General features: G+C 53.2%; 1 protein-coding gene across 4 annotated transcripts in view; it reads right to left on the reverse strand.

Moving 5' to 3' along the window:
• Positions 1–26,045, reverse strand: part of EPHB2 (EPH receptor B2) — a 129,040-nt gene that overhangs the window by 46,647 nt on the left and 56,348 nt on the right. The gene's annotated exons all lie outside the window — the stretch shown is intronic.

A 26,045-nucleotide genomic window follows, 5' to 3' on the forward strand; every position in this document is an offset into this window, starting at 1 on the left:
TTTGATCCCTGTGGGTCTCTTCCAAGTCAGGATATTCCATGATTCCACGACCAGCCTGAACCAGGGCATGAACCAGGTGCATTTGTTGCCCACAGCTTCCCCAGTCCTTTCTCAGAAACAGCTCCTTGCACTCCATACCCCACGAGGGTGTTTCTCCCACTGTCACCCACTCATTTCTTTATTCCCTGCACCTGTTTCACCCCTGAAGAGCCCTGTGCTGTAACCACACGCTGCAGGAAGAAACTGCTGCTCTCTGCTTCAAAGCCAAGCTGCCATTCCTGATGCCATCCCACATTTCCATTGCCAATGCACACTCAATCACCATCTGCCTTGTCCACTCTCTAGAGCTGTCCAAACCTCTGTCATGCTCCACACTGCATAACAACCTTCAGTGTTTTACTCTCTTTTCAGCAATGCCCACGTTATTTTTTAGCCACCAGTGTAGTGACTGTGAAAGCCCAAAATCTGAGCTGTGAGGGACATCCCAGCTCATCTCTGTGCAGGTGTGTGTGAATTGCCCTACTGGAAGATGCCCCTGCCTGTGGCAGATGGCCTTTAAGGCATCTCCAAACCCAAATCATTCTGTGATTCCACCACCTTTCCACCAGCTTGGGGTTGTTTTTCTTCCATTTGTATCACGTCAAGTCTTTTAAATTCCAATTTCCCTCTCATTCCCTGGCCACGCTGTCTCATAGGGTCCTTCTGCAACTCCCCACAGAGTTTTGTCCTCATGACTTTGTAGATGTGGCACTTGGGGACATGGCAGTGCTGGGTTGATGATCCTAGGGGGCATTTCCAACCTTAATGATTTTATGACTCAATATTACAAATAAATTGTTGGTTCTGCTGAGCAGTAACAGCAGGCTGGGCTCTGCCTCCAGGGCTCTGAGCTCCTCACAGGTGAAGAAGATGCTCCATAAGCAGCAGCCACTCAACCCCAAATGTGTCCAGCCCCACAGGGGGTGCAGCAAATGGTGCTGAAGGCTGGAGCACGCTGTGATCCAGCACTAACAGACCCAGGGACCCCACAGAAAGTCCTTTCCAAGCCCAGGGATCACCAGTGCCCAGGGAAAAACTCAGCTTGGAGGCTCAGACCATTCCTCTGTGGTTACTCCTGTTGTGACTTTGTGTTGCTGTTAATTCTTCCACAGCCTGAAGGGCCTGGGGGGAGCCAGGTGGTTCCTGTGCTGAAACAAGTTTAACAAACTCCTCCTTCAGTCGCCTGCCAAGGCTCCCAGGAACGAGGCAGATCAGAAAACAGTCTGGGAAAAACATTCACTGGGGCTGCTGTGAGCAAGAGCCATTGCTAAGAAGTAGCTATTTGGGAAAAAAGGATAAAAAGAAGGTTGGTTTGTTTTGGGTTTGTTTTTTTTTCAATTTTCATCTCCTTTCCTCCAGAATTATCCTGAGTTTCCAATGAGAAGAGCTCTACAGAAAAATTCCATCAGCTTTCCTGCTTGCATTGTCCCTCCTTCCTCTTGTGGTCAAAGGAGCTGTTGAAAAACAGGATTCTCCTCATGTTCCTGGATTTTCCCATCGATTCCATTCCTGACCCACTTCCCCCAGGAGCAGCCCAGCTCAGAGGGTGTTAAGCTGTTGGGAGAGGAGATGGCTGGGCAGTTCAGCATTCCCCACAAGCGATGGGGACATGATAACAGGCTTCTTGCACTAATACCAATATTTGAGACACACAAAAGACCAACACATAAAATTGCTCTCATCTGACAGCCCGGGTGAAATGCAGGGTCATTCCAGCAAGGATTGTTTCAGACAGGGACCTCTTTCACCTTCCTGAGGTTTATTTTAAAAATAGCTACTTTCCTATAATGCTGCTTCTGCATCAAGACAGAGAGACATCCAAAAGGTGCCCAGTGTGGAGTGTAGTGACTACTCCAAGGGATAAAAACATTCCCCACACTGGCCCTGGCACAGGTCAATGGCTGGAAAGGGATAAAAACTGAGGCTCAGTGGTTGTTCCTCAAAAATACCAAGCTGGGACACTGAAACTCTTCGCATGAGCCAGCAAAAAACACATCCAGGAGTTTTGTCAAGTCCCTTCCTCCCCAGTAGGTCCCGCATGGGATAAAATAATCCTGGAAAAATCAGAACTTCTCTGAAGTTAAATGTTCTGAAATCATGTGGAAAGACAGGAAAAATCACTGGAATTTGATGCAAAGTCCTTTTTTTTATTGATTTATTTTTCTCAAGTAATGACAACATCCAGAAGCAAAATAAATGAACATTGTGTTCAAAACTGTTCTGCTCCCTCCAGGTCTTCCCCTGGGTGAGAAAACAGATTTTCTTTAGGAATTCACCCAATTTCTTGTTTCCAGTGTAAACAGCAAATGAAAAGTGAAATCTTCACACAGGAGCTAAAAGCCCTCCTGCCTGAAAAATGGGAATGTTCTCACCATGTGCTGGAAGCATCACAGAATCATGGAATATCCTGAGCTGGAAGGGACCCACAGGGATCATCCATTCCTGGCCCTGCACAGACACCCCAACAATCCCAGCCTGGGCATCCCTGGAAGCGTTGTCCAAACCCTCCTTTCCTGATATCCTTTCCTGATATCCAGCCTGACACAGACACGAGGACACCCCAATTTTCTGGGAGGTGACAGCAGCTTTGGGACACTCCCGCTTTTCCTTAGGCTTGCAGCAAGGACATCCCTAGAAATTCCTGCTTGGAAAGAGGGGATTGAAACAGAGATTTCTACTTTATCCAAGCATCTTTCATCCCTGGAGGGTGATTTCAGTGCCAGTGGCTCTGGCCCCATCAGTTTCCTGCACCTCCAGCAGCGATGGGATGCTGACAGGGCTTCACAGGGAACAGATGGACCTTTAATTGCCTCTGGGCTGGCTGCCTCGCTGGGTACAGCTCCGAGGGCAGCCTGCAGTTCTGGCTGTGCCTGTCTCCAACCTGGAATGGGAATTCCAGGCTGGGAATGCTGAGCAGTGCCTGTGCTCCTTGCTTGCCACTCGCTCCCAGGGCATGGAAAGGCCCTGGGAAGGCACATTGTTTGGGTCATCACAGAATAAACTGAGTTGGAGGGGACCACAAGGAGCATGGAGCCCGGCTCCTGAAGGGAATTCCATGAGAAGGACCCAGGGAGCATCCTGCCCTCCCTGCAGAGGACCACACCAGGCTGCTGGCACCGAGCTTCCAGCCCTCCTGCCCTGGGGCAGCTCAGCAGGGAAAGGCATCCCATGGCTCAGGGAAAACCTTTGGCCAAATGTGCAGGAGGGGCCGCACAGAGGTTCCCTGTTCCTTCGTGTCTCACTGCCTCTCTCTAACCAACTCTTTAATTAATCCAGTGCGAGCTGGGCAGGCTCCAACCCGGCTCCCAAACTGCCCTGGCCTTCAGAGGCCCCTCCTGGAAACAGCTCTGAGCAAACACCTCCCTCCTGCAATAAAAGTTCCTAAAATGGCACCTTCAGCCCATGCTGAGGGCTCTGAGGAAGGAAGGATTCTCCTCGCCCCCTCTGCCTGGCCCTGTTTCTCCTGGCAGTGAGGATCCCTGAACTCCAGAGAGGCATTTTTAAAGGCTGATGGAAACCAGGCAGCCCTGGCTGTCAGGATCTGCCAGGAGCCTTAAATCCCCAGCCTTATCTCCCCACTGGCTCCTTTCTCCCTGCGGGGCCGGGGCTGGGGGCTGGCTCTGCAGCTCCCCTTGGCCACATCCTGCCTCTTGCCCTCCTCTGTGGCTTTGGGGGTGCTTTTGGGATCCCTCCTCCATGCTCTTGGTGTCCCTGCTCCCACTGGCAGCCTCATCACCCCACAAACCCTGCGTGGTTCTTGGCCCCACACCACAGGGCTGCTCCCACTCCAGCCCCACGTCAAATCCCAAGGATATGCTCTGATGGAGAACAAGGAAAACAATGTCCTGGGCCAAGCTAGGAGGAGCATGGCCAGGACATTGGGGGAGGTGTTTTCCTTTCCCCTGCCAGGCACTGGGGATGCTGCCATGGTCAGTTCAAGGGGGATAGGGAGGAGCAGGAGAGTCCAGTGGATGACCCAGATGGTCTCCTGGGGCACAGGAGAGGTGGGAAGAGCTGGATGGGGTAACTGGGGATGCTGGGGTAAGGGGGGATCAAACTGCACCTGCTGAAGATAGACTCAAACACTTCTCAGGGTGCCAGACTCTGCAACACAGGACAAGGACCACAAGTTCAGACAGGACATTATGAAAAGCTGCTTCTCCAAAAGATGGTGCTGGCCTGGGAGAGGGGTGGTGGGGCAAGCAGAATTCCATCCTTGGGGTAGATGGAGCAGAATTCCTTGGCTGGCTTGAACTGATGCTGGTGGCAGCCCCAGTGCAAATGGGTGTTGGACATGAGACCCCAGAGCCTCCCTGCCCAGCACTTCTGGCTCTGCTGTTCGTGGTGTGTGGGGTATTCCATGGAATCATGGAATGCATGGTTTGGCTTCAAAAGGACCTTAAAGCTCATCTCAGGTTCAATTACATCCCACTGTCCCAGGCTGCTCCCAGCCCCAATGTCCAGCCTGGCCTTGGGCACTGCCAGGGATCCAGGGGCAGCCACAGCTGCTCTGGGCACCCTGTGCCAGGGCCTCACCACCCTCACAGGGCAGAATTCCATCCCAATATCCCATCTAAAATTATTCTCTTCCGGTTTAAAGCCATTTATGATGTTCTGTGCAGAACCAGCTCTGAATTTCCCCCTTTTTCCTTTCATGAACCATGCCCTGCATGGAGGATGAGGTGGGTGCTGCGATGACATTGTCACTTTTCCCACATTCTGCTCCACTCTGTCCCTTGCACCTTGACCCTTGTTTTCAATTCTGCATCCAAACAGCTCTCACTTGTAAATTGTCCTTGTAAATTTGTCCCTCCTCTGCTTGTTCCTATCCCTCACCCAGTGGGGTTTATCCTCTTAGTACAAGGGTGGCCTTTGGACAACCCAAAGCAGCAATGCTGCCTTTGGATCCACTCCCAATTCCCCCCTGGTGTCCCAGCCAGGGTTCAGTGCTTTCACCCCAGCCCTTTGGATACTGGAGCTGGCTGCTAGCTTGGAAAGAGTGAGGAGCTGGACCTGGAGGTGCCAGCTCTCTGCTCCCCAGGCCACACGGGTCCTCTGCTTCCCTTAGGGATAAATTTAATTAGCAGCCTGAGCTGTTACCTCATCCTCAGATAAGCAATTAATGCCACTGCCAGGTGCTGTCACTGCCAACAGCTCTGACAGCATTTGGAGAGCAGGGGAGGGAAATACAGGAGGGAAAACAGGGTTAAATGAGATTAACTGGAGGGGAACCTCCATGATGTGGATTACAGAATTGTCAATAAAGGGAATGGTCCCAATGCAAATGTTCCTGTTTAACCTCATCATTCTCCACGGGATGGGAATGGAAGGAAGACAGCACAGGCAGCAAAAGCATCCTCCTGGCTTTTAGACACATCCCCACTGACTGGGCCAGCACCCTGCACCTCACCAGCAGCTCCAGGAGATCACCTGGGTCCCATCACCTGCCCACAGGCACTGCTGCTCTGGCCTCAGCTGGAGGTGCCAGCACTCCAAACCTCACGTTCCCTGCAATGCTGCTCCCCACCAGCCACCTCACCTGCCTCCAGCTCCCCACCAGCCACCTCACCTGCCTCCAGCTCCCCACCAGCCACCTCACCTGCCTCCAGCTCCCCACCAGCCACCTCACCTGCCTTCAGCTCCCCACCAGCCACCTCACCTGCCTTCAGCTCCCCACCAGCCACCTCACCTGCCTCCAGCTCCCCACCAGCCACCTCACCTGCCTCCAGCTCCATGCTGGCTCCCTCAGAACAAACTCACCTGCCTCCAGCTCCACACCAGACACCTCAACTGCCTCCAGCTCCATGCCAGGTTCCCTCAGAGCCACCTCACCTGCCTCCAGCTCCATGCTGGCTCCCTCAGAACAACCTCGCCTGCCTCCAGCTCCATGCTGGCTCCCTCAGAACAACCTCACCTGCCTCCAGCTCCATGCTGGCTCCCTCAGAACAACCTCACCTGCCTCCAGCTCCATGCTGGCTCCCTCAGAACAACCTCACCTGCCTCCAGCTCCACGCCAGGCTCCCTCAGACACAGCTCCCTCCGAAATGCCCTACCAAGGGCTTCCACGTGTGCCCTGCCTGTCCACAGCTCATGTCACAGCAGTTTCAGAGCCCACATCTCGTTCTCAGCATCATCTCCCGCGTCCCTTGGTCCCTGGGACAGCGTGGGGCTGTGACAGGACCTTAGCACTGGGGTGTCACAGAGGTTTGGAGAGGACAGGGCAGGGCAGAGTGATGCCAAAACACACCACATTGCAAGGTCTTGCAAGGGGCAAATAAACCCTGACCTGTGGCCAGGGTCTCCTCGGCCCAAAGCTCCACAGACCCAGGCCAAGGAGCCTGGAACAAACCAGTAGTGCTCATCACACACAAATCCAGGCAGGTCCAGCCCCCTGCTCTCCTGAGAGCAGCACCAGCCTCATCCCAGCCCAGGCAGCTCCCTGCCAGTGCCGAGCTCTCACCTGGGAGAGGCTTTGTGCCGGGGGCTTCCCAGCAAACTCCCCCCTGCAGCTTCCCAGGGTTCACAAGGTCACCTCCTTTCCAGCACTGCTCCCAGCTCCAGGCATCTGGTGAGCCCAGCACACCTGTGGGCAACACACCTGCGAGTTTCCCCCGTGCTGCTGTGGGGGAGGGCACATCCATCACTGCTGATGGGATTTGCTGTCAGAGAGAAACGCCTGGAATGTTTTACCTGCCCTGTCAGCCTGGCTCAGCCTCCCCAGCCTGTCACGGGTTCTTAAAGAGAGATGGAAAGTTTTCTGTCCCTGCCTGAGCATGAGGGACTGGGATGTTGCCAACGTCCTCAGGGTACAGATGGAGAGGACCATAATGCAGCATTTATCCTGTCAGGGCCATCCATACACAAGGACTTCCCTGTCCCTGTTTGGGGTCAGTCTCCTCTCCCACGAAACAAGCAAAAGAACAAGAGGAAACAGCTTCAAATTGTACCAGGGGAGGTTTAGATAGAATATTAAGGAACATTTTATCATGGGAAGGATGGTCAGGTATCGGCACAGGCTGCCCAGGTGGAGTTATCATCCCTGGAAGTGCTCAAACAACATGTGAGTGTGGCAGCTGGGGACAAGGGTCAGTGGTGGCCCTGGCAGTGCTGGGTTAGCAGCTGGATTCAATCTCAGAGAGCTTTTCCAGCCTTAGTGACTCCAGGATTCTCTGGTTCTATCCCAAGGAGCCATGGACCTGTGTGTCCATCACGCTGCTGTAGAGCAGGGCTGGCTGCAGCCCCGAGGCTCAGCTCACTGCACACTTCCAGAAGCTGAAACCAGGGCTGAGTTCAGAGCTCAGGAGCTGCTCTGGTGGCAGCAGATGCCTTCAAACTCCTGGCTCCTCCAGGATGTAACTGCTCCAAGGCCAGCTCAGTGCTCTGAAGCAGGACATTCCCCACCCCAGGAATGCCAGGTGATGCTGGCCCAGGAGCAATCCCAGTGCCAGGCGTGGGGCAAGCAGGACACTGCTTCCAAACCTCCAAACCTTGTCTGGGCAGCTTGGCACACACAGAAGGAAGCAGAGCTCCAGGGGATGGACAACAGCATTGCCTGGGAGCCCTGGGGTGACTTGCATGGAGCAGGGGAATAATGGGGCACTGCTTTCATCTCTGAGGTCCCAGCACAGGAAGGACATGCAGCTGCTGGAGTGAGACCAGAGAAAGCCACAGAGAAGCTCTGAAGGCTGGAGTCCCTCCAGAGCCAGGCTGGGAGAGCTGGGGGTGCTCACCTGGAGAAGAGAAGGCTCCAGGGACACCTCAGAGCCCCTTCCAGGGCATAAAGAGGCTCCAGGAGAGCTGGAGAGGGACTTGGGGCAAGGGATGGAGAGACAGGACACAGGGAATGGCTTCCCACTGCCAAAAAGCAGGGTTAGATGGGAGACTGGGAAAGAATTCCTGGCTGTGAAGGAGCTGTGGCCCTGGCACAGGGTGCCCAGACAAGCTGTAGCCATCCCTGGATTCTTGGAAGTATCCAAAGCCAGGCTGGATGAGGCTTGGAGCACCCTGGGACAGTGGAAGGTGTCCCTGCCCATGGCAGAGGGTGGAATGGGATGAGCTTTAAGTTCCCTTCCAACCCAAACCATTCTGGGAGTCTACAATTTTATATCCTCATTTTAAACACGCTGCTCAGGCCAGCAGCACAAGTTTTCTCCTGAGGTAAACACCCAAGCACTGCAGACTCACACACTGACTATTCCCAGCCAGCTTTCTCCAAGAAGCCTCCTGAAGAATTTGGGACCTTCACATTTTTTTTTTACTTTGTTTGGTCTTGTTTAACTGTTTCCCAAAGCTCCTGCCTGGGAGAGCTCTGCCTGGGGAGGGAGGAGAAGTTAACCAGTACAGGAACACTTCCCAAGGATTTAAAGCAGGGAAAGGAACAAACCAAGCAGGCAAGTGGTGACATCAAAGTTGTACTGATGGAAAACCCCTAATCCTATAAACCCTTCCTGCTTTAATTGGTGTTAAAACAAAGATAATCTTATCTCAGCCCTATAAAAGAAGGGATAGGATGTTCTTTCTAAAAGCCTCTCTAAAAGCCCTCGTAAACTTGACAAACATTCCATGTTTCCAGCCCGAGGAGAACAACTTTAATCCTGAAGGAAACAAGGAAGCAAAAAGGGAGATTTTCCTGGACAAGAGCCCTTCAAATGTCCCCAGTCCTCTTGGTGCTGGTGCCAATCTGGAGTCACAGCCTGGGCACTGTGGGGCTGCTGGGGACAGGCTCACACACACACCATGGACCAGGCATTCCTGCACATTCCCAGCTCCAGCAGAGCCAGGATCAGACCTGATTTGTGCCTCCCTCTCCAGGTCCTCCAGGTGCAGCTGGGGCTGCTCAATGTTTTTACCCGTCTCATCTTCACTCCCTTGTCTCAGATGTTGGAGGAGCAGTTTCAGAGCCTGAGATGGGGTCTCTGAGGGAATCCCCAGTGTGCAGCCAATGCCACTGCTCCCAAATTGATCTGCCTTGACTTTCCCCAGCACCAGGAGCCCTCCCACCCCACATCCCCTTCCCCATCCCAGCAGTGCCCTGCAGACCCCTCTAGGTTCCCTTCCCAAGCAGCTTTCCCAGGTGGAGCTGGGGGTGGCCTGGAAGCCTTGGAATGGGAGTGGGCATGTTTAATCATGACATTTTAATGCTGCTTAGCACCCAGTTGGGACAAGTTCAAAGTGCCAGTTGGTTTGGTGCCAGCAGCCACTTTCCAGATGACAACACTGCTCTGTGTCAGCCCCTGGTGCTGAGCAGAACTGGCAGGAGGATTAAAAATGGGCCATTGTGGTGGGTTAGGTCACTGGGGAAGCTGCACAGAACCTTTCATTCCTGGCCTACAGTGAGCAGAGAAGCTGTGGGGAGGCAGCACGGCCTGGGAAGGGCCCACACTGTCCACATGTGCTTCCCAAAATGCCCTGAAGGAGGCAAAACCCAAGGATAATCGACCTTCCTCCAAAAAAAAAAGGCTCCCAAGTGCACAGGCAATGAAAAGCTGTTCCAGTTTGGGCTCCCCAGCACAAGGAAGGACTCCAGGATGCTGGAGCACATGGTGGGCAAGGAGAGGCTGAGGATGGATGTGAGCCTGGAAAAGAGAAGGCAAAGGAGAGAGCTTGCTGCTGCCTGCAGGGTGGGAGGAAGGTGGAGGCAGACTCAGAAGGAGGGCAGGACTCTGGCTGGCACATGGAAAATTCCAGCTGGACACCAGAATAATTTTCACCACGAGGGAGGTCAAGTACTGGAAGGAGGGACCAGAAGCAGAGGGATCCACACCCTCCGAGACAGTCACAGCCACTCCTGGGAAACTGAGCTGCTTTTCTGTCCCTCCAGCTGCCCACAACCAACTCATCTTCCACCTCTCAAGGTCCAGGAATTGTTTGTAGGAGCAGACTGGGAAAAGATTCACTTTTGCTAAAGCAATCGTGGTTGAAGCGAGGTCCCTTCCCCGGAGCGGAACCCCTCGGTGCTGTCACCACCACGGCTCGGGGACTGCAGTGCCAGCCTGTGACTCCAGCTCCTCTCCACAACTCCATCTGGCCCTGCCACCTCGCATTCCCTCACGTCCCAGCAGCCACACTTCTGCTGCTCTGACGTTTTCAGGGCTTCCCCAGCAACCTGGGCTGAGGCAGCTCCATCCGGCAGCGAGCTCAAGTTGGAACACTGTGTTTGTTCCTGTATAACCCAAAATCACGGTGTCTGCAGGCACCTGATCTGCCAAAAAAGCTGGGGTTCCACTGGAACAGGCTCCTTGTGGCATCATTAAGGCTGGAAAAGCCTTCTGAGATCCTCGAGTCCAAGTGCCAGCCCAGCACTGCCAGGGCTGCCACCAAGTGCCACATCCACAGATTGAACAATTCCAGGGATTGCTGATTCCACCACCGCCCTGGGCAGCCTGTGCCAATGTCTGATCACCTTTCCTGTGAAGGAATTCTCCCTGATATCCAGTCCAAAACTCCCCTGGCACAGCTTGAGGCCATTTCCCCTTGTCCTGTCCCTGTTCCCTGGGAGCAGAGCCCGATCCCCTCCCGGCTGTCCCCTCCTGGAGGGAGTTGTGCAGAACCACAAGGTCCTTCCTGAGTCTCCTCCAAATTGAGCCCTGCCAGCTCCTTCAGCCCCTCCTCATGAGACTTGTGCTCCAACTCTTTGACCAAGGGAGTCCACAGAAGGAAGACAAATCGCTGTAATCAGCACATGAATTTTTGACAGGATATTTTGGACAGAAAACAGGAAATATCACGTGGGGATGTAAAATGAAGCCTGAGAAAACCACTGTCACCTGCAACTCTTCCCAAAAACCAGTCTGAACCATCCTGCAGATGAGAACCATGTCAAGATCACCCCGTGCCAGGGAGGTGCATGTGAGGAAAGCTAAAATAGGGATTTCAGGCATTATTTCCTAGGAAATCTTTTATAAAGCCTCCCTGTGCTGCACGAGTGTAATGACTGCCACAATTCATGGCTGAACAAACACCCAGGAGCAATTCCCACTGTCTACATTCCCTGTGCACTCCATGTGTCATTGGGCTGCAGCACTGAGGGCTGTGAGGGATCAACATCAGAGGGAGGAGGCTGAGCCCTCGTCCCCAGGCCCCCATTCCACTGATAACTTTCTCTAAAAGGATGCTCTGATGAGGGAAAAACAGCAGCAAATAATTATCTCTCTAAATCCATCAGGAGAGCTGCTCAGTGGAGGGATCTGAGAGCCCAGCATGCTGGAAAACAGATGGGGAGAGGCAATTTTCAACAGCTCATAATTCCCATTATTTGGGTGGGTTTCTCCTGCATCCATCAAAATGCACCTTCCACATCTGAAAGCTCTCTTCCACCAGATTTCAGACTTCCAAAGTCCCAGACTTTCCTGCTGCAAGGAACTTGAGATGGAAGGGATGTGAGGTCGCTCAAAGAGAAGGTTGGGAGATGCTGGCTGGTGTCAGGGGTGTGAAGGTTGAGCCCAGCCCCTGCCCCTGTGCATTTAGAATTCTCTGGAAATCAGGGTTTTCCCTGCTTCCCAGATTTCCAGGGCTCTCCCTGCTGCCAACCCCAGCATGAGCACGGAACAGGTTCCCAGAGATGCCAACAAGGCCATCAAGGACAGAGAGTACAAATGTGAATAATAACCAAAACAGCCTCCAATAAAGTTGCTGCTGCCCCCAGGAAAAAGGCAATTCGTATTTTTACAATAAAAATTAATTCTGAACCAAAAAATGACAGTGAAGGAGTAAAAATGCATCTTAAAAAAGTCATGAACTGGCAGCAGTGGTTTTAAATTAGTCAGCAGGAAATACAGCAGTTGGTAAAAGCTGTGGAAAGAACAGGGCCCTTAAGATTAACAGCAACAAGATGGAAATCAAGAACATGAGAAAAATGAAGCCACAGTCGAGAGATGGTCCCCAAAATATGGGAAAACCATCCACTGTGCCACAGAAGGAAAGGGATATTTAATCACACAGCGTGTGCATACAGCGGGATTGTTTCATAACCAACGCATCCCTAAAATTTTCCACTCCTCCTGAAGCAGGAGGAATATCAGCTCTGGGCTCCCAGAGCAGGATTAGATAACTGGGAGCCAAGAGCTTTAAGGCTCTGCCAAGGAAACTCGGTGATGTGTCTGCTGGTGCTCACAAAATCCAGCGTTGTGAGGCCATTCCAGGGAAGCCGACACAGGGATCACCATGCCCAAGGATCTCCAAGGGCAGGAGGTGCTCAGCTCTCCTGGCCAAGGTGCTGGCATCACTTCCAGGGGTGAAAAGTGGAGCAAGTGATTTGAGGTGAAGTTGCCTGATGGATTTTCTCGGTGTTGCTTGGCTCAGAGCATCCTCCCAGCGCCGTTGTGCACAAGGTGCTGCTCGGCACTTGGTGTGACGGGGTGGGAAACAGCCGGGGGGGCTGCAGGGAACAGGCTGGCTCTGAGGGAGGGCTCAGTGGATCTCAGATGGACAGGATCCCCCACTCTGCTCTGCTGAGACCCCCACTAAATGCTGCCTCTGGCCCTGGAGTCCTCAGCACGGGAAGGATGTGGAGCTTCTGGAGCAGGTCCAGAGAAAGCCACGGAGAAGCTCCAAAGGCTGGAGCCCCTCTGCTCTGCAGCCAGGCTGGGAGAGCTGTGGGGGTTCTCCCAGAGAAAAGAAGGTTCTGGGGAGACTTTAGAGCCCCTTCCAGTGCCTAATGGGGTCCAGGAGAGCTGGAGAGGGACTGGGGACAAGGGATGGAGAGACAGGAGACAGGGAATGGCTTCCCACTGCCAGAGGGCAGGGACAGGAGGGATATTGGGAAGGAATTCCTGGCTGTGAGGGTGGACAGGCCCTGGCACAGGGTGCCCAGAGCAGCTGTGGCTGCCCCTGGATCCCTGGCAGTGTCCAAGGCCAGGCTGGATGGGGTTTGGAGCAGCCTGGGACAGTGGGAGGTGTCCCTGCCCATGGCAGGGGTTTGAACGAGATGAGCTTCAAGGTCCTTTCCCACCCAAACCATTTTGGGATCCTTTGAAGGCAGAGAGTGCCCAACACCTTGGTCAGGCCCGGATGTGACGTGAGAACTCGCAAAGGCAGCGTGGCACAACCAACAATTTCCCTCTGCAGCCGTGTGAAAACAAAGAGAGATTTGGGCTTCCTCATCCTCAGGCTGCCCAAGCACGGAGCTCACTTGGCTAGGAGAGGTCCCAGCAGTGGTTCTCCAGGGACCTTCACTGCCTTTCCCCAAGGATAGCCACTCCCCAAGCCCAGGGGCTGCCAGCAGGATTTCCTCTGTCTGCAGAGGAGAAGGGGAACGCAGCCACGCTGCCTCGGTGGGGAAGCAGCTGGGATATTTGGAAAAGGGGCTGCGGTCGGAGAAGGGTTTTCTTCAAAGCACGAGGCTCCTGGAGCAGTTCCAGGCAGAGCTGGGAGCAGGACAGATGGCAGAGCCCCGCTAATCCAGACTGGCAAGCCAAGCCCAGCACCGTGCAGCTCCCTGGGACGCTGCCAAGCGCCAGCTCCCGTTTGCAAGGCCCCACTTGCTCGTAGAGATTAACCCAGCCCCAAGAAAGTCCCGTGGGGAGACACTCCTGCTCAGGAAGATTTGAGCTGTGATTGATGAAGGATGTGGGACTGGAGCAGAGAGGGGAGAGCAGAATCAGGCTGGAGCATGGGATGCATATCCCAGCCTTCTCCTGCTGTAATCCTCACCAGCAGAGTGCAAACCCCTGAAATTCCCCAAGCTGACACATCTTCATCCTTCATCCCAGCAGGAACGTGCTGCAGAGCAGGGATGTTAACAAGGAACTGCCTTATTAGTAGGGGAGGACCTCTCAACATCTCCTTGTAAGGAGAAGAACTTGGACTTTTCTCCCAGTAAGAAGCGATGGGACAAGAGGAAATGGCATCAAGCCATGCCAAGGAAGGTTTAGATTGGATACTGGGAAAAATTTCATCATGGAAAGGGCACTGGACCAGGCTGCCCTGGGCAGGGGTGAATTCAGCTTCCCTGGAAGTGTTCAAAGGAGGCTGAAATAGGGTGCTCAGGGACAGGATTTAGTGGTGGACTTGGCAGTGCTGCACTGAAGGTTGGACCTGATGGTGTTAGAGGACTCTTCCAACCTGCTCCTGCTTCTTCTGGCTCCATGTGCTCTACTCCAGAGCCTGGGTTTCCACAGAAAGGCAGTGCTGAGGGCAAGGACACACAGACTGACTGCAGGCAGCTCGCAGGGCAGGGCTCTGCTTGGCAGGACAAGGAGCAGAGACCCTGTTTGGCCATCAGGGACACCTTCCACTGTCCCAGGCTGCTCCAAGCCCCGTCCAACCTGTTCTTGGACACTGCCAGGGATCCAGGGGCAGCCACAGCTGCTCTGGGCACCCTGTGCCAGGGCCTGCCCACCCTCACAGGGGAGAATTTCTAATCTAAACCTCTTCTCTTTCACTTAAATCTAGAAGTGCTTGAGTGGAGCTGCTGGTACAGAGATGCCTGAAGCAGATGAAGGTGCCCATGGGCCCTCCACAGCCTGCAGCCAAGCACGGAGCAGGGACAGCTCCTCGTGTCTCTGTCTCAAGGAGACCTCACACAATGCTCACATCACTGGTCCTGGGCTCCAGGGAGAGCTCAGAGCCCCTTCCAGGGCATAAAGAGGCTCCAGGAGAGCTGGGGAGGGACTGGGGACAAGGGATGGAGGGACAGGACACAGGGAATGGCTTCCACTGCTGGAGATCAGGGTTAGATGGGATATTGGGATGGAATTCTTGGGTGAGGGTGGGCAGGCCCTGGCACAGGGTGCCCAGAGCAGCTGTGGCTGCCCCTGGATCCCTGGCAGGGTCCAAAGCCAGGCTGGATGGGACCTGGAGCAGCCTGGGACAGTGGGAGGTGTCCCTACCATGGCAGAGGGTGGGACTGGATGATCTTTAAAGTTCCTTCCAACCCAAACCACTCTGTGATTCTCTGACTGGTCCCTCCAGGCGATAAGAACCAAGCAGGCAGAGCTGTCCCAGGGAACCCCTGCCTCTCCCTGTGCCCCAGAGCAGGGATCACCACAGGACAGGCTGTGTGCACAAAGCAGCAGCAGGAGAGGGCTGCAGGCAGCTCATGCCGTGTCCCTCAGCCTGGCCATGACCCCAGCCCGGCTCACACAGCCTGGGTGGGGACACAGGCTGGGCTGGGGCCGTGTCCTGGGCACTGCTCACCCCTGGGGAGCACCCAGAGCACGGCAGGGCCCCTGGGTGGCCACCACTGCCCTCCAGTCCACCCCAGCACAGGCAGTGCCATGGTGCTGGAACCCAGATGCTCCCAGGACTGCTCTCGCTGGTCTAGAGCTGAAAATTAAATTAAAACCGCGACAGGGACAGTTAATTAAAGCAGATTAGTGCGAGACTAATTAGGGACGCTGACACTGCAACCATCAAGCCCTGTGATGTTAATTAGCTGTTCATTAATGTCAGCTCCCTGTTCAGTACAGAAATATGAACTGCTGATCTCCTGGGCTTCACGTGCAGCAGAGCACACGGGATCACTCGGTCACCTCCTCCTGGGGGCACGTCCTGCCTTGTCACCACCCTGCAGAGACACTGCCACCACCACCAGTGTCACCCTCAGCACCACCAGGACCCTCACCATCACCAGTGTCACCCTCAGCACCACTGGGACCATCACCATCACCCTCAGCACCACTGGGACCCTCAGCATCACCAGTGTCACCCTCAGCATCACTGGGACCCTCACCACCACCAGTGTCACCCTGAGCACCACCCAGCACAGAGACACAGCCACCCACGTGCTGTCCCCACCCTGTGCCCCATAGCCAGGAGGTTCCTCCCACACCCCCATGAACAGCAGGACACACCAGCAGCCCCTGGGAGTCCTCAGGGACACCATCCCCATGTCACTGTCACTGCTTCTCCTCATCCTAAACCTTGAAAAGGCACTAGGAGATGGAATTATGGAATTGTACAGGTTGGAAAAGCCCTCGAAGATCGTCGAGTCCAACTGTCAACCCAGCTCTGCCATGTTCACCACTAAGCCATGTCCCCAAGTGCCACATCCATGTGGCTGTACTGGACACAATGGGGCTGTATGGGGCACAGTGGGGTTGTACAGATAACACAACACAGGGTGTAGGGATAACACACAGGGTGTAGGGACAACACACACAGGGTGTAGGGATAACACACACAGGGTGTAGGGATAACACACACAGGGTGTAGGGATAACACACACAGGGTGTAGGGATAACACACACAGGTTACAGGGATAACACACACAGGGTGTAGGGATAACACACACAGGTTACAGGGATAACACACACAGGGTGTAGGGATAACACACACAGGTTACAGGGATAACACACACAGGGTGTAGGGATAACACACAGGGTGTAGGGATAACACACACAGGGTGTAGGGATAACACACACAGGTTACAGGGATAACACACACAGGTTACAGGGATAACACACACAGGTTACAGGGATAACACACACAGGGTGTAGGGATAACACACACAGGTTACAGGGATAACACACACAGGGTGTAGGGATAACACACAGGGTGTAGGGATAACACACAGGGTGTAGGGATAACACACACAGGTTACAGGGATAACACACACAGGTTACAGGGATAACACACACAGGTTACAGGGATAACACACACAGGTTACAGGGATAACACACACAGGTTACAGGGATAACACACACAGGTTACAGGGATAACACACAGAGGGTGTAGGGATAACACACAGGGTGTAGGGATAACACACACAGGTTACAGGGATAACACACACAGGGTGTAGGAATAACACACACAGGTTACAGGGATAACACACACAGGTTACAGGGATAACACACACAAGTTACAGGGATAACACACACAGGTTACAGGGACAACACACACAGGGTGTAGGGATAACACACACAGGTTACAGGGATAACACACACAGGTTACAGGGATGACACACACAGGTTACAGGGATAACACACACAGGTTACAGGGACAACACACACAGGTTACAGGGATGACACACACAGGTTACAGGGATAACACACACAGGGTGTAGGGATAACACACACAGGGTGTAGGGATAACACACACAGGTTACAGGGATAACACACACAGGGTGTAGGGATAACACACACAGGTTACAGGGATAACACACACAGGTTACAGGGATAACACACACAGGGTGTAGGGATAACACACACAGGGTGTAGGGATAACACACACAGGGTGTAGGGATAACACACACAGGTTACAGGGATAACACACACAGGGTGTAGGGATAACACACACAGGGTGTAGGGATAACACACACAGGTTACAGGGATAACACACACAGGTTACAGGGACAACACACACAGGTTACAGGGATAACACACACAGGGTGTAGGGATAACACACACAGGTTACAGGGATAACACACACAGGTTACAGGGACAACACACACAGGTTACAGGGATGACACACACAGGTTACAGGGACAACACACACAGGTTACAGGGATAACACACACAGGTTACAGGGATAACACACACAGGGTGTAGGGATAACACACACAGGTTACAGGGATAACACACACAGGGTGTAGGGATAACACACACAGGTTACAGGGATGACACACACAGGTTACAGGGATAACACACACAGGTTACAGGGATAAGACACACAGGTTGAAGGGATAACACACACAGGTTACAGGGATAACACACACAGGTTACAGGGACAACACACACAGGTTACAGGGATAACACACACAGGGTGTAGGGATAACACACAGGGTGTAGGGATAACACACACAGGGTGTAGGGATAACACACACAGGTTACAGGGATAACACACACAAGTTACAGGGATAACACACACAGGTTACAGGGATAACACACAGGTTACAGGGATAACACACACAGGGTGTAGGGATAACACACACAGGGTGTAGGGATAACACACACAGGTTACAGGGATAACACACACAGGGTGTAGGGATAACACACACAGGGTGTAGGGATAACACACACAGGTTACAGGGATAACACACACAGGGTGTAGGGATAACACACACAGGTTACAGGGATAACACACACAGGGTGTAGGGATAACACACACAGGTTACAGGGATAACACACACAGGTTACAGGGATGACACACACAGGTTACAGGGATAACACACACAGGTTACAGGGATAACACACACAGGGTGTAGGGATAACACACACAGGTTACAGGGATGACACACACAGGTTACAGGGATAACACACAGGTTACAGGGATAACACACACAGGGTGTAGGGATAACACACACAGGGTGTAGGGATAACACACACAGGTTACAGGGATAACACACACAGGGTGTAGGGATAACACACACAGGTTACAGGGATAACACACACAGGGTGTAGGGATAACACACACAGGGTGTAGGGATAACACACACAGGTTACAGGGATGACACACACAGGTTACAGGGATAACACACACAGGTTACAGGGATAAGACACACAGGTTGAAGGGATAACACACACAGGTTACAGGGATAACACACACAGGTTACAGGGACAACACACACAGGTTACAGGGATAACACACACAGGGTGTAGGGATAACACACAGGGTGTAGGGATAACACACACAGGGTGTAGGGATAACACACACAGGTTACAGGGATAACACACACAAGTTACAGGGATAACACACACAGGTTACAGGGATAACACACAGGTTACAGGGATAACACACACAGGGTGTAGGGATAACACACACAGGGTGTAGGGATAACACACACAGGTTACAGGGATAACACACACAGGGTGTAGGGATAACACACACAGGGTGTAGGGATAACACACACAGGTTACAGGGATAACACACACAGGGTGTAGGGATAACACACACAGGTTACAGGGATAACACACACAGGGTGTAGGGATAACACACACAGGTTACAGGGATAACACACACAGGTTACAGGGATGACACACACAGGTTACAGGGATAACACACACAGGTTACAGGGATAACACACACAGGGTGTAGGGATAACACACACAGGTTACAGGGATGACACACACAGGTTACAGGGATAACACACAGGTTACAGGGATAACACACACAGGGTGTAGGGATAACACACACAGGGTGTAGGGATAACACACACAGGTTACAGGGATAACACACACAGGGTGTAGGGATAACACACACAGGTTACAGGGATAACACACACAGGGTGTAGGGATAACACACACAGGGTGTAGGGATAACACACACAGGTTACAGGGATGACACACACAGGTTACAGGGATAACACACACAGGTTACAGGGATAACACACACAGGTTACAGGGATGACACACACAGGTTACAGGGATAACACACACAGGTTACAGGGATGACACACACAGGTTACAGGGATAACACACACAGGTTACAGGGACAACAGAGGCTGAAGGGGGCTCCCACAGGGTTGCAGGAGCACAGAAGAGGCTGAGGGACCCCACCAGCAGCTCTTGGGCAGCTCTGAGTGCAGCACAAGCCATGGCTACCGTGCACCCCACTGCACCCCCAGCCTGCTGCCTTCAGCTCAGCCCTCTGTGAGCTCTTTGGCTGCCTGGTGTCACCCCAGCCACAGGGCCAGCCTGCCCCACACAGCCCCTACAGGGTCCTGGGGACACGAGAGTGCTCCTGTGCCTGGTGTCTGTCAGTGTTGAGTGCTGAGCTGTCACCCAGAGGAAATGCAGCTGCAATGGAGCATCTCCCAGAGATATTCCAGCTGCTGGGCTGTACCAGCCCCCAAACCTTGCACATCCCTCCAATCCAGCCACATCCCCCACCACACACCCAGAACCAAGCTCCACCTTCACGTCTCCCCGTGGAAAACACAGGAGGGTGCTCACTTCTCTAACCCACAGACAAGAAACTCTTTGCATGATCCAACATCAGCACCTCGAGCTACAGGAGGGTTTCCCTGCTCATGGCAGTGAGTGGAACAAGATGAGATTTAAGGTCTCTTCCAACCCAAAGCATGCTGTGATTCTGTGTTTTAGCCAGCTCTGGAGGAAAAAGGTGTCTCCTGTGGCTGTGCAAACTGGTGATGGGTGGGAGCCAGGAGGGGACGTCCTAATGGGAAGCAATCAGACTCCACTGCTCCTCCTCCCCCAGAGCATATTTAGAGCTTTCAGAAAGAAACAAAACTTGTTTATCTTAATGCTAATCAATTTATAGCAATCAAAATAAAACCCATTAGGAGCCATTCTGCATTTGAATTTCAAAGAGGTTTCTGACCCCAGGAGGCTCCCAGCTGATTGATTAGAAATTTCTGACACTAATGTGTGTCTTCGAAGGGTCCAGTGTGGCTTTAATTCCTCTCTCCTGAGACACTGATCGTGTGTTAACATCTGTCAGCCCCTTCCTGCACTTAGGGGAGGGGAAATTCATGAGCACATGGAGTTGCCTGGCACAGCTGGGGAGAAGGAGGCATTTGCTGGCTTAAACAGCTCCCAGGAATCCCTTGGGGCAAATCATTTGCATGATCCTTTTCTCCTTGGGCAAAAAGGAGCTGGAGTGCACCAAGAAATGAAAAGCAGTGATGCAGAGCGGGGGCAGAGAGTGGAGGGTTAGAGCTCAGGGCTGGGATTTGGTTTTTGCATCCCAGTTTTGCCCCGACTCCTCGTGTCCCTTAAAGCCATAAGAAACACAGGATGGGTTGGAAGGGACCTTAAAGATAATCTGATTCCAACCCCTCTGCCACGGGCAGGAACACCTTCCACTCATCCCTGGCTTCCTCCAGAAAAACCACAGATGGCACAAGGGAAAAAAATAATCTCAAACCCAAGACACATTCACATTGTTCCCAGGCTTTTAAACCACATTCCCAGTTGGGAAACTCCAACCTTCACTTGTGGTGGGCAGGAATTAATATCCTCCAAGGGTATTCCATGACCCAGAGTGGACTGGGGTCAGCCCTGGGCAGTCCCTGGGTGACCCTGCTCCCCCTCTGTGGTGAGGAAACAAGGGAACAGCAATGAAAGATATGGGAGAGGTGATTTTTTATCTGGAGAGATGATTTCTGTCTGGAGATGGATGTAGGGAGAAGCCTTCATCCTCTAGGCTGGAGCATGTTTGGTCCACCAGTGCTTTGTAAAGTGGTGATGAGCACAACTGTCCCCACTCGGGGACAGATTTAAAGCAGAACTCCTGGGCCTGCCATGGGGTCCTGCCCAGCTGGGGAACGCTTCCTATGATGTCCTGCCAGACCTCCTGCCTTGAGGGCACCACCCTGCTGACCCCAGACCCCTTCACTGGAGCGGGACACACATGGCTGGGCAAGAAAGGGCATTTTTTTGGTCCATCATCCATCCATCCACCCATCCATCCATCCCTCCATCCATCATCCATCCATCCATCCATCCATCCATCCATCCATCCATCCATCCATCATCCATCCACCCATCATCCATCCATCCATCCATCCATCCATCCATCCATCATCCATCCACCCATCATCCATCCATCCATCCACCCATCATCCATCCTCCATCCATCATCCATCATCCATCCATCCATCCATCCATCCATCATCCATCCATCCATCCATCCATCCATCCATCATCCATCATCCATCCATCCATCCATCCATCCATCCATCCATCCATCCATCATCCATCCATCCATCCATCCATCCATCATCCATCCATCCATCCATCCATCCATCCATCCATCCATCATCCATCCATCCATCCATCCATCCATCATCCATCCATCCATCCATCCATCCATCCATCCATCCATCCATCATCCATCATCCATCCATCCATCCATCCATCCATCCATCATCCATCCATCCATCCATCATCCATCCATCCATCCATCATCCATCCATCCATCATCCATCATCCATCCATCCATCCATCCATCCATCATCCATCCATCCACCCATCCATCCATCCATCATCCATCATCCATCCACCCATCCATCCCATCTCCTGGGGTGGACCGAGCCACTCTCAGCAGATTAAAGCAGCTAATCTGTTTAATGAAGGCAGATGAGCGCTGTGCTGCTGCTGTTCCCTGCAGCAGGGTCACGGAGCAGAGCTCTGCAGCCCTGCTGAAGCCTGGACCCCATGTGGATGGTGCAGCTGCTGCTGGCCAGGCTGGGCTGTCACTGAGGGCAAGGGCAGCACGTGTCAGAGGAGGCACCTGGGGCTCACAGGAGCCTTTGGCTCCAACACGAGGCACTGCCAGCTCCTGGGTGCAGGGTGGGACACGGAGAGTTGGTTTGTGTGTGCTGGGGTTGGTTGAGGGTCCTTGGGCAAGGGCTGTCCTGGGATGTTGCTGTGGGTCTGCACTACAGATGGCACCAGAGCAAGGGATGAGATGAGCTTAATGGCCCCCTCTATCCCAAACCTGCCCATGATCCAAAGGACGCTGCGCTGGGGACTCGCTGTCCTCACACCCTCCTGCAGCCCAGGAGGTGCTGGAGAGGGCATCTCCACCCTGACACCACAGGGAGGAACCTTTGCTGCTGAGGCCATCACACCCTGTGGCCACCTCCCTCCTTCTCCACCAGCATCACCAGCTGGGCAGCCCAGGGCCTGTCGACAGGGGATGGGAGGCTTGGGAAGGGCTGGATCTGCACAAAGCTCCCCTCAGCAGGGCAGAGAGGACACTGCCCACGCTCTCACAGGCACTGCTGGGTCTTCTCAGCATCCCTGGGGCTGGTTCCTCCACAGCCTTGCACAGATTTGGGGTTCAGGGCCCTGCCCCTCATGCAGGTGCTCTCTGATACCCTCATAGCTGGTACTCAGCTAAAACCAGCAATGAACCATCTTGTTTGACACGCTCCAAAACGTGGAGAAGTCCCTCATCTCATTAGCTTGCTCTAGTGGTTAATCACTTAGAAACACATGCCTAATTTTTTAAATTTGTTTAGCTTCAGTTTAACCCTACCAGTTCTTGTTATCCCTTCCTTTGGCAGATCAAAAGCCCTTTAGAGGCTGGGCTTTCCTCCTGGTAATCATCTCACCTAATCTTCATTATGAGAAGTCACTGAGCTTTTCAGTCCCCAGTGGAGGGGCATTTTCCACAGCTCTTGGGATCACATTTGTCTTTCCCAGCAGCATCCTCCAGATTTACTTTTTACATCCCACTTGAACCTTGCAGAGCAGGGTGCTCCACTCACCTGGAGGCATTTTTGCTAACCTAGAGGCATTTTTCTGACCTCAGGCTACAGGACAGGCAAATTGTGCATTTAAATTCTTCATCTGAGCTGTGGCTTGGCATGACCTCCCAAACTTCCTCACCTGCTGCTCGCTGTTTTATCAGCAGAGATTTTCCATTCCCTACCAATTAATTAGAGCAGATCTGGGCACTGCTGACCCGTGCTGGGGTCACCTGTCCCCTCATGCACCTGAAGATCATATTTAGAATCACAGATAGTTCAGGTTGGAAAAGTCCTCTGAGATCACTGAGTCCAGCACTTAAACCACATTCCCAGGTGCCACAACAACAGCAACTTCACCACTGCCCTGGGAAGCCTCTTTCTGTTTGACAACCCTTTCAAGTGATGAAATCTTTCCTAATATCCAGTGTGAACCTCCCCTGGCACAATCTGAGGCTTTTAGCCCTGGTTCTACTACCCCAAAACCTCATGCTGCTCCCAGGATCCTACCAGGGATGTCTCCAGACATGGAGGTGCTTGGGTCATGTTGGTATCATGGTCCTGGCACAGAAACATCTGTGGAAGCCCAGCAGGGATGGTGGGAAGACACCTCTGAGGTCTCCAGGCCACTCCAGCTCAGTCCTAAGGGCTATGGGGCAGCTCCCTGCAGCTACACCTTGGAAATCCCTGAGGATGGTGATGTTCAACATCTCTGGGAACTTCTCTGCTTCTCCAAAGCCCATCCTGAGCCTCTCCAGCTGCAGCTTGTGGCTGCTATTCCTTCCTACAGGAGCTGGCACCACCAGTGGGGTCCTGGCTCTTTCCCACACAGAGCTGTGGCTGTGCTGAGATCCCTTCTTGGCTTTCCTTCCCCAGGTTCCCTCCTGGGCTGAAATCAGCTTGGGCCAAGCTCCAGCCAAAGCAGCAGCCACATCCCTCCACCTTTCCACACAGCACATGATCCAACCCTGCTGCTCAGGCGTTGGGAAAGAGCCTCCTGAGACACGAGACGAAGGCCTCTGGCAGCCCAAGAGATCTGGAACAGAGGTCAACCCATCCAAAAATCCCCATCCAGCCTGAAAATGCTGAGCTGGGATGGACTCACAATGATCACCCAGCCCAGCCCCTGGCCCTGCACAACAATCCCAGCCTGGGCATCCCTGGAATGTTGTCCAAACCCTCCTGGAGCAGCCTCGGGGCTGTGCCCATTCCCTGGGGAGCCGGGGCAGTGCCAGCACCCTCAGGGGGAAGAACCTTTCCTGAAATCCAACCTAAACCTCCCCTGGCACAGCCCCAGCCATTCCCACAGTCCTGTCACTGTCACCAGAGCAGAGATCAGTGCCTGCCTCTCCCCTGCCCTCATGAGGAGGGATCAGGGTCCCCTCAGTGCCCTCCTCTCCCAGTGGCACCCAGGGCTGACCCCAGGGCACAAAGCATGGATGACATCCACCAGGTGGATGCTGAAGATGTCAGGATGATGGTGCTGAAGAAGGAGCTGCCCTGAGCACCCACGGGCTGGGGCAGGGGGTGATGGGTGACACAGGGTGACACAGGGTGACACAGGGTGACACAGGATGTCACAGGGTGACACAGGGTGACACAGGATGTCACAGGATGTCACAGGGTGACACAGGGTGACACAGGATGTCACAGGGTGACACAAGATGTCAGGATGATGGTGCTGAACAAGGAGCTGCCCTGAGCACCCACGGGCTGGGGCAGGGGGTGATGGGTGACACAGGGTGACACAGGGTGACACAGGATGTCACAGGGTGACACAGGGTGACACAGGATGTCACAGGATGTCACAGGGTGACACAGGGTGACACAGGATGTCACAAGGTGACACAGGATGTCAGGATGATGGTGCTGAACAAGGAGCTGCCTTGAGCACCCACGGGCTGGGGCAGGGGGTGATGGGTGACACAGGGTGACACAGGGTGACACAGGATGTCACAGGATGTCACAGGATGTCACAGGGTGACACAGGGTGACACAGGATGTCACAGGGTGACACAAGATGTCAGGATGATGGTGCTGAAGAAGGAGCTGCCCTGAGCACCCACGGGCTGGGGCAGGGGGTGATGGGTGACACAGGGTGACACAGGGTGACACAGGGTGACACAGGACAGCCTCCTGGCGTCCCCAAATCAGCCAGAGCTGCAGTCACTGGCAGTGAGTGACAGGAAGATCTCCAGGTGCTGAATGACTGGGCAAGAACACAGCAAATGAAATTCAGCGGTGACAAAAGGAAACGAATGCACTTGGGGGAAAAGAGCCCTAATTATACAAACACAATGATGGGCACTAAATTAGCTATTAACATGCAGGGAGGGGATCTCGGCAGCACTAGAGATAATGCTCTGAAAACATCAGTTCAAAGCTCATCCATCATCAAAAAAAATGAGAAAATGCAAGGAATTATGAAGAAAGGAGCCCAGCACAGAGCAGGAATGTCACTAAGCCACGGCTCCAAGGTGCTGGCAGTGGTGGTCACCCCGAGACAAGGGTGTGAGGGAGCTGATAAATATGATTAGGGACACAGAGCAGCCTCCATATGGAGAGTCAATCAAGTCAGAGCTTCCACGTGAGGAGAGGCCACTCAGGGAGGGATATAAAGCCATCAGGAATATGGGAGACATGAATGGGAATAGATTGCCTGCAATTTCATACAGTGTGCAAGGACATATTTTTTAACATGGTGCATAATTAAATTGCATAACTTACTGCCACAGGCACCCTGGGCACTGGAAATATGAACAGCACGGCAGGGGACAGGAGGAATCATCACTCATCCACCTCTTATTTCTCTACTCTCTGGCCAGAACAGAGCTCTGCAGCCCAACCAACACCAGGCTGTTCCTGGAAATGTTGTGTTTATCCCTCACACGTTGTCCTGCCCAACTCAACCTCT

The sequence above is a fragment of the Pseudopodoces humilis genome, chromosome 24 (assembly GCF_049639895.1).
Source record: "Pseudopodoces humilis isolate 2021_Gansu_Grassland_sample_001 chromosome 24, ASM4963989v1, whole genome shotgun sequence".
Lineage (NCBI taxonomy): Eukaryota > Metazoa > Chordata > Aves > Passeriformes > Paridae > Pseudopodoces > Pseudopodoces humilis.